We start from the raw sequence: 12,124 nt of genomic DNA, 5'->3' as shown, positions 1-12,124 counted from the left end.
GGAAGAGCGAGCGAAAATCCAGAGCCACGGCGAGGATCAACCCAACCTTGAGCCGGCGAGAGAAGCGCGGCTCTTGCAGAGATTAGAGGCAGAATTAAAACCGGACCCTTTTAGAGTCTCCCAGTGATCTGCACAAGAACCGCCAGACGAGGCTTTCTGGGTCCTAAAGCACGCCTTTTCCTATGCCCTTTCCCACTGAATTTCAGCGTGTGTAGAAACTTAACAGTTTTCCTTGGGGTTATTCTTACCCGTACCTAGCAATCTGAAAAAACAAAAAAACACCCTCATTTTATCAAAGCAGGAATCTGGCGCTATAAAGGCAAAATGTCCTTCATCCAAGCGGTCCCGGATAGCAAAAGCTATAAAGGTTTCTGTGTTCCACAATCTCTTATTTATTTTTTATTTTATTTATTTTTATTTTTATTCCATTTATATCCCGCCCTTCTCCGAAGACTTACAAACTTAGCAGTAGCCTTCATTCTATGTATATGCCTGCTTATTGGGGCTTTTTCACACACACACCAAGCGGCATTATTACAAAGTCAGCTTAATTGCCCCCAACAATCAGTAGGCAATCTTGTAATCATCAGCAGCCACATGCTTTCAAAACACTGAAGTAGTATTTTTAAAATCCTGTTTTAAACAAAAAGTTCTAGTTATAATATTTCCCTCTTTCCTGTAAAAGTTTCTTGGCACAAGTAACCATTGCCCCCATTTCTAAAGATTTATATTTGAACTATAATAACTTGCTTACTGGGAGTAAACCACATTAAAACACTAATAGTTGTCTTGGTTGTTATTTACGAGGTTGCTCTAACATTGTCTTTATAAACACTAAAAATATGAAATATTGCCATTGTCTTTTCCTACAACATGTGTGTTTATATCTTATTTATTGATTTATGTTTAAGAAGGTAAGACTCATCTACTGTATATTCTACCATCCAGATGAATATCTAATTAATAGCATATTATATATTTATTCATATCAGTCCTTTAACAGTTTAATTTACTGTTTTCAAGTTTTCAATAGGAGCTTTCTGTGTAACAAAAATATTTTGACTTATTTCATGGGATGCCTTTCTTGCATAAGACCATAGCTCATGAATTCATAAACTAAAAGACCTTGAGTATATGGGAATTGGTAGATTCTTCTTATTCCCATAGCTGATGTCTATGTAATGTACTTTTTGTTGTTCTTTCTCCTTGCTTGGTTGAAGTAGACCTTGCTGGACCAGCCTAACCATCAGCAGCATTATTGTCCTGTAGTGATCTTAGATTGCAAAAGCAACGTGGAACCAGAGTTAATGTGACCCCGCTTTCTTTTTCATCAGCCAAACCAACCAGCCCAAAGAAGATCCCAGGTGCCCCAAGTAAACTACTTGGGAACTCTTGCAGACTGCCCCACCAAGATCAGCAAGCAAGAGAAGAGTAAAAATACATAGTGCAGAAGGCCCAAATTTATCCTTAAAAATAGACTTTATACGTAATAGAAGCCAGGCAACAATTTTATGCATCTGTAAAATAACAGAAATTAAGACTAAAATGATGGATATCATAGAACACTGTGTGTGTGTGTGTGTTTGTGTGTGTGTGTGTGTGTGTATGTGTGCACGCGCACGTGTATGTGTATATATGTGTATGTGTGTATGTATGTATGTATATGTATGTATATATATATATATGTATGTATATATTTGTGTAAATTACTAACAAAGAATTAAAGGGAAACTGAGATGCATTTCTGACTCCTTAGTCGTCCTCAGTCAGCTATACCCTTCTGAGATTCGAACCTGGGCTGATTGCATACAAGGCAGTGTTATTTGCCTCTAAGCCACAAGGTCCCTCTCGCTCTGTTAGCTTTTTTTTTCTGCAAGGGAAGATATGTTTCAAATGTTAACTATTTAGATTACCTTGCTAGGCCCCAAACATGGGGCAAATCTTTATTTCCTGTTTTCAGCCTATCTTGAAGGCCATCAAACAGGCAGTAGTCACACCGGACAATTCATATATTTGTGTAAATTACTAACAAAGAATTAAAGGGAAACTGAGATGCATTTCTGACTCCTTAGTCGTCCTCAGTCAGCTATACCCTTCTGAGATTCGAACCTGGGCTGATTGCATACAAGGCAGTGTTATTTGCCTCTAAGCCACAAGGTCCCTCTCGCTCTGTTAGCTTTTTTTTTTCTGCAAGGGAAGATATGTTTCAAATGTTAACTATTTAGATTACCTTGCTAGGCCCCAAACATGGGGCAAATCTTTATTTCCTGTTTTCAGCCTATCTTGAAGGCCATCAAACAGGCAGTAGTCACACCGGACAATTCATATATTTGTGTAAATTACTAACAAATTTGTGTAAATTACTAACAAATTTGTGTAAATTACACACACACACACACACACACACACACACACACACACACACATATATATATATATATATATATATATATATATATATATATACACACATATATATATGGGGACGCGATGGCTCAGTGGGTTAGGACGCTGAGCTTGTTGATCAGAAGGTCGGCAGTTTGGCGGGTCGAATCTCGAGTGCTGCGTAACAGAGTGAGCGCCTGTTACTCGTCCCAGCTTCTGCCAACCTAGCAGTTCGAAAGCACGTAAAAATGAAGTAGAAAAATAGGGACTACTATGGTGGGAAGGTAACAGCATTCCATGTGCCTTTGGCGTCTAGTCATGCCAGCCACATGACCACGGAAACGTCCTCGGACAAGCGCTGGCTCTTCGGCTTTGAAACGGAGATGAGCACCGGCCCCTAGAGTTGGAAACGACTAGCACGTATGTGCGGGGGAACCTTTACCTTTACCTATATATTTAATATAAACTTAACATTAAGAAAACCAAGATCATGGCATCTGGCCCTCTCAATTCCTGGCAAATAGATGGGGAAGAAATGGAGATAGTGACAGATTTTATTTTCCTGAGCTCCAAGATCACCGCAGATGGGGACTGTAGCCAAGAAATTAAAAGACGCTTGCTCCTGGGGAGGAAAGCAATGGCAAATCTAGACAGCACACTAAAAAGCAGAGACATCACCCTGTCAACAAAAGTGCGTATAGTCAAGGCTATGGTCTTCCCAGTTGCAATGTATGGCTGTGAAAGTTGGACCATAAGAAAGGCTGAGTGCCAAAGAATTGAGGCCTTTGAACTCTGGTGCTGGAGAAGACTCCTGCGAGTCCCTTGGACTGCAAGGCGATCAAACCGGTCAGTCCTAGAGGAGATCAACCCTGCTCTTTAGAAGGCCAGATCCTGAAGCTAAAACTCAAATACTTTGGCCACCTAATGAGAAGGAAGGACTCACTGGAGAAGAGCCTAATCCTGGGAAAGATTGAGGGCAATAGAAGAAGGGGACGACAGAGAATGAGGTGGCTGGATGGAGTCACTGAAGCAGTAGGCGTGAGCTTAAATGGACTCCAGAAGATGTTAGAGGACAGGAAGGCCTGGAGGAATGTTGTCCATGGGTTGCGATGGGTCAGACACGACTTCACAGCTAACAACAATATATATATATATATATATATATATATATATATATATATATATATATATAGCAGAACATATAAGTAGTATGAGCCACCAGTAATGCTATATTTTCTTGTTGCAGTAAAGATATATTTTAATGTATCTTTTTTATAAAAAATTATTAGAATTTATTTTATTATATACTTTTCTTGCTGTATAGATACTATATTTAACTATTGGTGGTTCAGGAAGTTTTTTTATGACATGATTAAAATGACAAAATGATATCATTTAAATAAGCAGCTTAATTATATGCATTTAAATAAGAAACTTCTTAAGTATATTCAAAGTTCTCTGAATAACTACAGAATAATATAGCAGTTTCTCTAATCTCTGTCTAATGTTAAAAATTATTTCAAGAAAGAAACTCTACAAACTGCTTTATCCAAAGGTACAACTGGTTTCTCTCTCAAGACTGAAATTCCCAATAAAATTCACTTTTATTATCTCACTAAAATGAAATAGATGCCACCTCTATTAAGTGACAGGAGCTGGCACTTAATAGAAGACCCACTGAGTAGAGTGGAAACTCCTAGCAAGTATATCTCTCATCCCCACTAAAAAAAATACACCAAAGTCTTTAGCAACCTAATAATTAAAGTGCACACTTTCATTATAATGCACTTGTGATATACCGGTATGCTGTTATATACAGTAAGTACATTGTAGACTACAAAAGCTTTGGGTTCTCTTTGATAAAGTGGTGCATATTTCACAAAGTCATACCTTTAATAAACTCATTAGTCTTTAAGGTCCTACCTGATTCTTCTTTAAATGTTATTTACAGTAATAGTTCAGTGATTAGATAATCAGCATATTTTATCTTAAAAGATTGATTACATGAAATAAAGAATTTTTTTGGTTTAAAACAATATTATACAAGATAGGAGATCAGTCTAAAAAATATGAAGTCTTGTTCGTCATTATCTTTCCGTGTCACTGGACACTTAGTGAATGAGTTTAATGAATCATTGACAGCAAATTAGTGGTGTTTTTTTAATATTTCGTCAATAAACTATAGATAGATAGGTCATGTTTTAAGAGTACTTTTCCTTCCACTAACAGCAGCAAGCCTTTTGCTTGAAACTGGCAAAGTTCTCTGTGTTATTTCATGCCAAACAAAAACATCATATTTATGATTAAGGCTCATAGCTGTATGTTGGACATCTGTTACACAGTATGTCTAACCGAGTCATCAAGCTTATGAGTTGGGATGATAGCTAGCTAGAGTTAGTTACAGAGTGTCTTGATTAAGTGGCGAGGTTAAATTTTGTAATTGAATGTTGAGTTTGCTTTGAATCATATCCAGTTGTTTGATTCTCAGATAATTACTTTGTCATGATAGTCACAGACACAGCATTTGGCAGCTAAGCTACTGTGGTTGCAAAGAAGTTATCAATGCACACTCTGCCATACTTTTTATGTGTAGACATGATATATCAAGGGAAATCTTTAAGACAATTATAAAAAAAGCCAAGCTACCTATTTCTAAGTTGAGAATGGTTTGTCTTACTTTCGTGCCTATTAATGTTTTGAATGTTTATGTACATCCAGAAAAGGCACAGAAAACAATGTTCTGAGTTTATAAACATTTTTAACTGACTTGAAAGAAGGTTAATAAAATACTTTTAAAAGTTCCTTGAACTTGCTGGATTCAATGTAAAGCAAGTGATGACTTTTTTTAAAAAAAAATAAAGACAGATACTGAAATTATTAGTATTCTAAATAGTGGCTAGTCTTCCATCAGGGCTGGGCATTTTTGTTGGTGATGTTGTTTAATCTCATCAAAAATAAACTTTTGGATTAACTATAGTGCTGGGTTAATGGGCTGAGCCAAAGTCATTCATTTTTTCTTTCGACACTCTTGTTGTGATGACACCCACATTTTTCTTTTGTAAGCAACTAAGATGGACAGCTCCTGTGACAAGTCTGAATGGATTCTTTATCCAGTTTTTTAAATTATACTTTCCCTATCCTAAAATGATATTGTTTGGTTTTGTGTGTGTGTTTATTTTTCTCTATGCAAAAATGAAAATACAAGTCCAATCGTGGGAGTTATTATGTACAAGATACATCCCCATTGTATAATTGACTAGAAAGCCAAAACGAGTTTGTGAGAAAGTTCAGTTGTCCAGTCCAGTAAACATGTTGCAGAACAGTTGTCTGTTACTCAGGCAGTAACTGACCTAATCCACTTAGTTTTAGCCCTGTGCTACATAGTTATTTTGCATATTTTTGCCAGTGGATCATCAGTGTTGTCATGTTGACAGGTTAGGATTCACCTGCATTCTGAAGTGCTACAATCCAAATTTCTGATTTTATCTCTCAGCCTCAATAGAAACATAGTAGCATTGAAGTAAGATTGATTTTCTAAATAGGAAGGCAGATGTGAACAGGTGTGTTGCATAGAGCAAGTGACACTATTATGACACTTTCATTTAAGGCTAATTGAAATTCTGGAGAGAAGCACTGGTGTTAGTGCTACATCGCATTTATGTTTTAGTACTCCAGGCAATACACTAATAATGCTTTAATGCCATGGAGATTTTCTGTTTTGCCCTAGCTGTTAGCTCTCAAAGGTGGAGCTACGATAGATAATTAGGCTCCACACTTAATAGACTTAGCAGAGAAGAGGGCTCCTTTGGAAAACTATGTTATTATTGTTGTAGAAAGTGGGTGTTGTAGAAAATGAGGATGGGAAAAAAGTTAGGAAGAGTCAAAACTGAAACAACACTTTCAGTACAAACACAAATATGACAATGTTTCTTTGTGGCTATGTCATTGCCTTATGTAGACTGTCCAAGATTTTATTATAAGGGAGACTTATGGTCCAATCAGTTACAAAATAATATTTGGTGAGAGTCTGCTTTATTCCTTATTTCTGTGTATTTGTCCACATAAATATCGGAAAACACATTAGCTCTTAGAATTATTATTTCAGGGAATATAGTATCCTTCCAGATTTAGAGATTGTTTGCAAATAAATTTCATAACCCAGTTTTATTTAAAGAGAGACACAAATCTCTTCCAGTCATTTCTTATACATTTCAATTACTGCAAGAGATATTTTGGATTAGTATTAGAACTTTTGCGATGGCTTAGAAGAGCTAACATTATGGGGGGGGGAGAGACATTTTTTTTGGTTATGCTTGCATGTGAGAATATATGTGTGTATAGTGTACATGAACACTTAAACATCAGTGTAGAACACTTCTTATTCCTGACTGCTGAAATTAATATAATTTTCTGCAATGCTCCCATTGTTAATTGGGTCTTTGACTTCTGCACATGCAAATAGTTCCCTGTATTAATTCCAGAATCAGCTTTTTATCATCTGTCTTCTTCATTGATAATGCCTTCAAGCCATTGGCATGCAGAGTCTACAGCTGTTCAACTGTATCCTTCTGTCAAACTCAAAACTTATAATCTTGAATGTTCAACTCTGTTTCTATGATGATGCACAGTACTTTAATTTTAATATTGAAAGACAAATATTGATCATTTGCTTGACCTGTTTTATAAGATAATATCCTGTATAAGAAGATGCTATATTTGCAGAATGACGGAAGCCATGTTTTTGGACTGCTTGGAAGACCTCATTCTTCAAAACGTGTGCCATTCCTTTTCCAAATAGTGCATCTGTTTTCACATAATTCAGGGAAGGAGGATTGTGAGAATAGGGTGATTCTCCATGATTCACATTCCTATCATTGGCAGTAGCAACTACTAAGGTATAACAGGATAACAGTAAATGTTATTCCTATCAGTGACCTCCTAAGCCAGGGGTGTCAAACTGCTGACCTGCAGGCCAGATGGATCATAGCAAAACTGCGCCCACCCAATTGCCGGCAATAGCAAAAAAGTCGTGAAACATTGCAACACGTCACATGACATTGCAAGTTTGACACCCCTGTTCTTAGCCAAGTCAGTTATTGAGCTTTCATTGCTATACATCCAGTTTTCATCAGAAGCAGGCAATTACTTATTGGCTGCTTCTACTTCAGAACTGAAAGTTGGAGATAATACCAACTTTCCTATCAAAAAAGCTTCGGAATCTCGTTATAAGATTTAGAAAGTGGGCTAGCACATAAATTAAACTGATTAAACATTTATATATGTTATATTTATAATATAGTTATATTAAATTTTTATATTATTTATATTAAATTTTTATATTATTTCCATCTCATTGTAAATATTGAATAGCACATTTGCAGTGGTCACCATCCTCTCATTCCTCAGCTGATTCCCATGTTTAAAATAAATATGGGCAAATAAACTAAATCCCCCAACAAAGCCTTATACCTAGACCAGGGGTAGGCAACCTCAGCTCTTTTATGACTCATGGACTTCAACTCCCAGAATTCCTGAGTCAGCTGACTCAGGAATTCTGGGAGTTGAAGTCCATGAGTCATAAAAGAGCCGAGGTTGCCTACCCGTGACCTAGACAATCATACTTGTACTCTACCACATCATTTGCGCCAAAGAGAGGGTAGGACAATAGAGAGAGAGGTAGTAGTAGGTAGTGTGAAGTTGTTGCTAATATTAAGGCTACCATATTTGGCTTACAATAATCTTTAGACCAGTGTCTTGAAGGGTGGTCCAAAGACCCCTGAAAGCCCCTCAAAATCTCTCAAGCATCTGCAAAATCAAAGTTATTTGCTAGATACTGAAGGTATTTTGTAATTGGAAGAGTATTACAAAACACCATTATAAGCCACTTTAATTAATATGAATGCAACAACACTTCGGATTTACAATTATTCGGAACAAATTTCATATTTTAGAGTTTAAACAAAAAAAAATTCTAAAAACCCTACAGTAAAAAAAAATGGGCAGAAAAAGCATTAAAAGTATATCGTGCTCCCTAAAACTAATACTTCTGTATTGTGACTTTATGTCGCATCTACACATTGTAAATTTTGTGGATGAATGAATTTTTTTCATTTTTTTTAATTATGCAATGTTAAAAGATTACTGAAATCAGTTTTGTATTGCAAACATTACCAGTGCTCAGTAAGCAGGATGGTAATGAGTTCATCTTATAGATCTCTTTTTTTTTAAATTGCTCACTGATTCATGAAATGCTCTTCAAAATTTGAAATGTGCATTGAGAATTGGTAAAGAAAAATAGGAAAGATGCAATATGCTGGATCAATCAATACGATTACCCTGTTATGAAATGAAGTTGTTTCTGAACTTCTGGCAGAAGCAAACAGCTAAAGATTGAAAGATTGCAGAGAAAGAATGAGTGCAAATGAAAATGCATGGGGGAAAATCAAGATAGCATCTGCTGAGTCAGATATTTTAATGCATTTTGTTTCTGGACTTTCTCCTTTTCTGAATTAAAAGACTGGCTATTTGACAGCATATGCTACCAAGCAGCATGGGAAAAACACATCAGCTTAAGACTATGCAACCTTGTTTCTTTTAAAATACAGATGCTTTTAACAATCTCGCACACTTTAAAAATCTGACATAAAAAAATTGAAATTTTTCAACCTAAAGATACGAGCATATCTGAACCAGACAAAGCATTTCTATTTTTAATTTAATTTTTAAAATTTTGTTTTTAATTTAAACCGTCAGACATTAGATTTACACCTCCCAAAAATTTTAAATGTATTTACTGACTACAAAAGTTGTCTATCTAAAGAATTGTTTACTGGAAAAGTATATATGCTAAAAAAAATTGTTAAAAAAAAACCCGAAATGGAAATGCTGCAACCGTTGCAAATGACTGGGCAGCTGTTTCAAAAATATTAGAGGGTAGATGTAATACATAAAGAGCAGAACTCTAAACCAGATTTTGCTCTAAAGCAGATTTATAGTCCACATTTGTTTTTTGTTTTTCCCCCTGTCTAGCTAAGAAATATTGTGGAACGATGTTGCTCTTGGAGAAAACATTAACATAAAGAGGAAAGGCTCATCTAACTAATATGCAAAGGAGAAAGCATTAATAAAGCATGAAAAAGGACTAAAAGATAACAATATATTATGATTCAGTTTCTAGCCCCTTGTGTATTAGTAGATAGCCCACAGGGAGTTCTCCTGCTGTTACTTACACAAACACAAACATCATTTATGAAGACAGCTGAAACTACAGTAGGGGACAATGTAGTTCTTCTGATGCTGTGAAATCCAAGCAAGAGCCTAGGAAAGGTTCTTCAAATACCCTTGAAATCTGCTTAGCCAAATACTTTCGGTGTATGTTTGTATATTTTGAAGGAATGGCAGACGGAGAGAATCCCTGGGATATTTTATTGTCCTGACTTTTATATGACTAATTATTTTTGTTATTGTGTTTTTAATTGGTTTTAAGTTATTTTATGATTAGGTGCAGCCCAGGGCCAATTGTTTGAGATGGGTGGCCATACAAATTGAAATCAGCAAACCAGTAGTATAATTTCTTACCATCAGGTATTTTGATGGGCGAAGTTTAAGTGATTCTCAACTTACAACCATTTGTTTAGTGACCATTCGAGGTTACAACCACACTGAAAAAAACCCCCACCATTTTTCACACAACTGTTGTAGCATCCCCTTGATCACATGATCAAAATTCAGACACTTGGCAACTGGCATGTATTTATGATGGTTGCAGTGTTTCGAGGCCATGTGATCACAATCATATACTGCGGTTTGCTCATTATTTAGTAGGGGTTCATTGTGTAGTATAAATTCCTGCTGATGTTCTTTGTTGAGTTGCAGTCCATTTAATAATTCCTGATTGCCACCATTTTGATTAATTGCACCACTTGTTGGTTTAGGCAAGTTATTCTCTTCAACTGTTTTTCTGAATTTCTCAAGTCTTTCTTGGAAATACAAAAAAGCTTGTTCATGATGTCTCTTGTTGATCATGATAGTAGGATCATTGATAGTTCTTTTGATTTGGAGTAATTTTTTGCAGACATTGTATTTTTGAACTGGTTCCACAGTTGTGGGTTGTTGATTTCAGTGTTTGTTAGCAAGATGTCAAACATATTTCTCATTGAGGATTCTTGTTCTTTTGGCATCTTCCATAGTTTGTTGCCACTGATCATCAGTTTTCAACAATTCTCTCGTGTCTCTGCAGATGTTTTTGAATGACGGAAGGACATGTCCATTGAATCCTTAAAGATTCAAAAGGTACTGGTCTCTTTATTTGATAAAGAAGCAATCTCAAGTAATAAAAGTCACCACTTCATGGAGAACAACTTAACCCAGAATGTTGACTTCAAAAATTCCTTAGAATTCTTCCATTCTTTCCCCACTATTCCTTCTTTCCCATCTCTTGCCTGATCAGTCTCCTTCATAGTCTACTTGATATCATATTGACAGATGAGCACTTTTCTATATTGAGATGACAACTGAACACACACTTTCAAACTTGTATATTTGCTCATATTAAGAAAAGGGTGGGCACCAGCCAAGTCCAATCAAATTTCCAGTATTCTGTAAAAGAGTGTCAGCATGGAAGAAGAACAATACTTTGGCAATAAGAATTCATTCCCTTAGAACTCATAGAAGCAATCATGCTATTGTCCCTATTAACTACCGTATATACTTGAGTATAAGCCGACTCGAGTATAAGCCGAGACCCCAATTTCACCCCCAAAAACTGGGAAAAGTTGTTGACTCGAGTATAAGCCGATCCGCCGTTCTGCAAGCCTCCGCCGCCGGCGGAGGCTGGATCCGCGCTCTGCAAGCCTCTGCCGCCAGCAGAGGCTCGATCCGCCATTTTGCAAGCCTGAATACACAGGAATACCCTGTGTGGCCGCGGCTCTCGGGGAAGCCCTGGCTGTCCGCTTCCTCGCTCCACGCTGCCATTCGGGGCCCGTGCGTTCCCCGGGCAAATCGCGGCGCCCAGCAGGCGAGGAAACACGCCCGCTCCAGTCGCCCCCCCTTCCCTCAGGAGACGCGAAGCAAGTGACCGCCCGGAGCTTACCGAGGACTTGCGCGCGGCCGAGGCTTCGGTGCTTCCAGGATCGCGCGCACCTCTCCCAAGCCGTCGCCGTCCGGAGACCTGCCGAAGTTTGGGGAGGTGCGCGCGCACCTCCCCAAACCTCCCCAAACGTCGGCAGGTCTCCGGACCTCCGCGCCCTGCCTGCCTGCTTCTTTCCGCTGCGGAAAGAAGCAGGCAGGCTGCTTCGTTCCGCGGCGGAAAGAAGCAGGCAGGCTGCTTCGTTCCGCGGCGGAAAGAAGCAGGCAGGCCTCTGTCGCCGGCGGCTGGATCCGCACTCCGCAAGCCTCTGCCGCCGGCTGGATCCGCGCCCTGCCACCGGCAGAGGCTTGCGGAGCGCAGATCCAGTGGGGGGGAAAAGCCCTTTAGCAGGATTTGCCTGCATGCCGGCGGAGGCTGGATCCGTGCTCCACAAGCCTCTGCCGCCGGCTGGATCCGCGCCCTGCCGCTGCGGAGCGCGGATCCAGCCTCCGCCGGCGGCGGAGGTCTAGGGGTAGTGGGGGGGGGCTCGCGGACATAGATGGGCTCAAGTGGAAGCCAAGCAGCCCTCCCGAATCTGGGCTTCTGGACGGAGCAGCCGGTGGTGCGTTTCAAAAAGCCAGATAAGGCAGACAGGGAGATGAAGAGTTCAAC

The sequence above is a fragment of the Vipera ursinii genome (genome assembly GCF_947247035.1).
Source record: "Vipera ursinii genome assembly, chromosome: 3".
In the NCBI taxonomy this organism is placed as follows: domain Eukaryota; kingdom Metazoa; phylum Chordata; class Lepidosauria; order Squamata; family Viperidae; genus Vipera; species Vipera ursinii.
The sequence above is the reverse complement of the archived record's forward strand: the minus strand, read 5'-3'. Positions refer to the sequence as shown.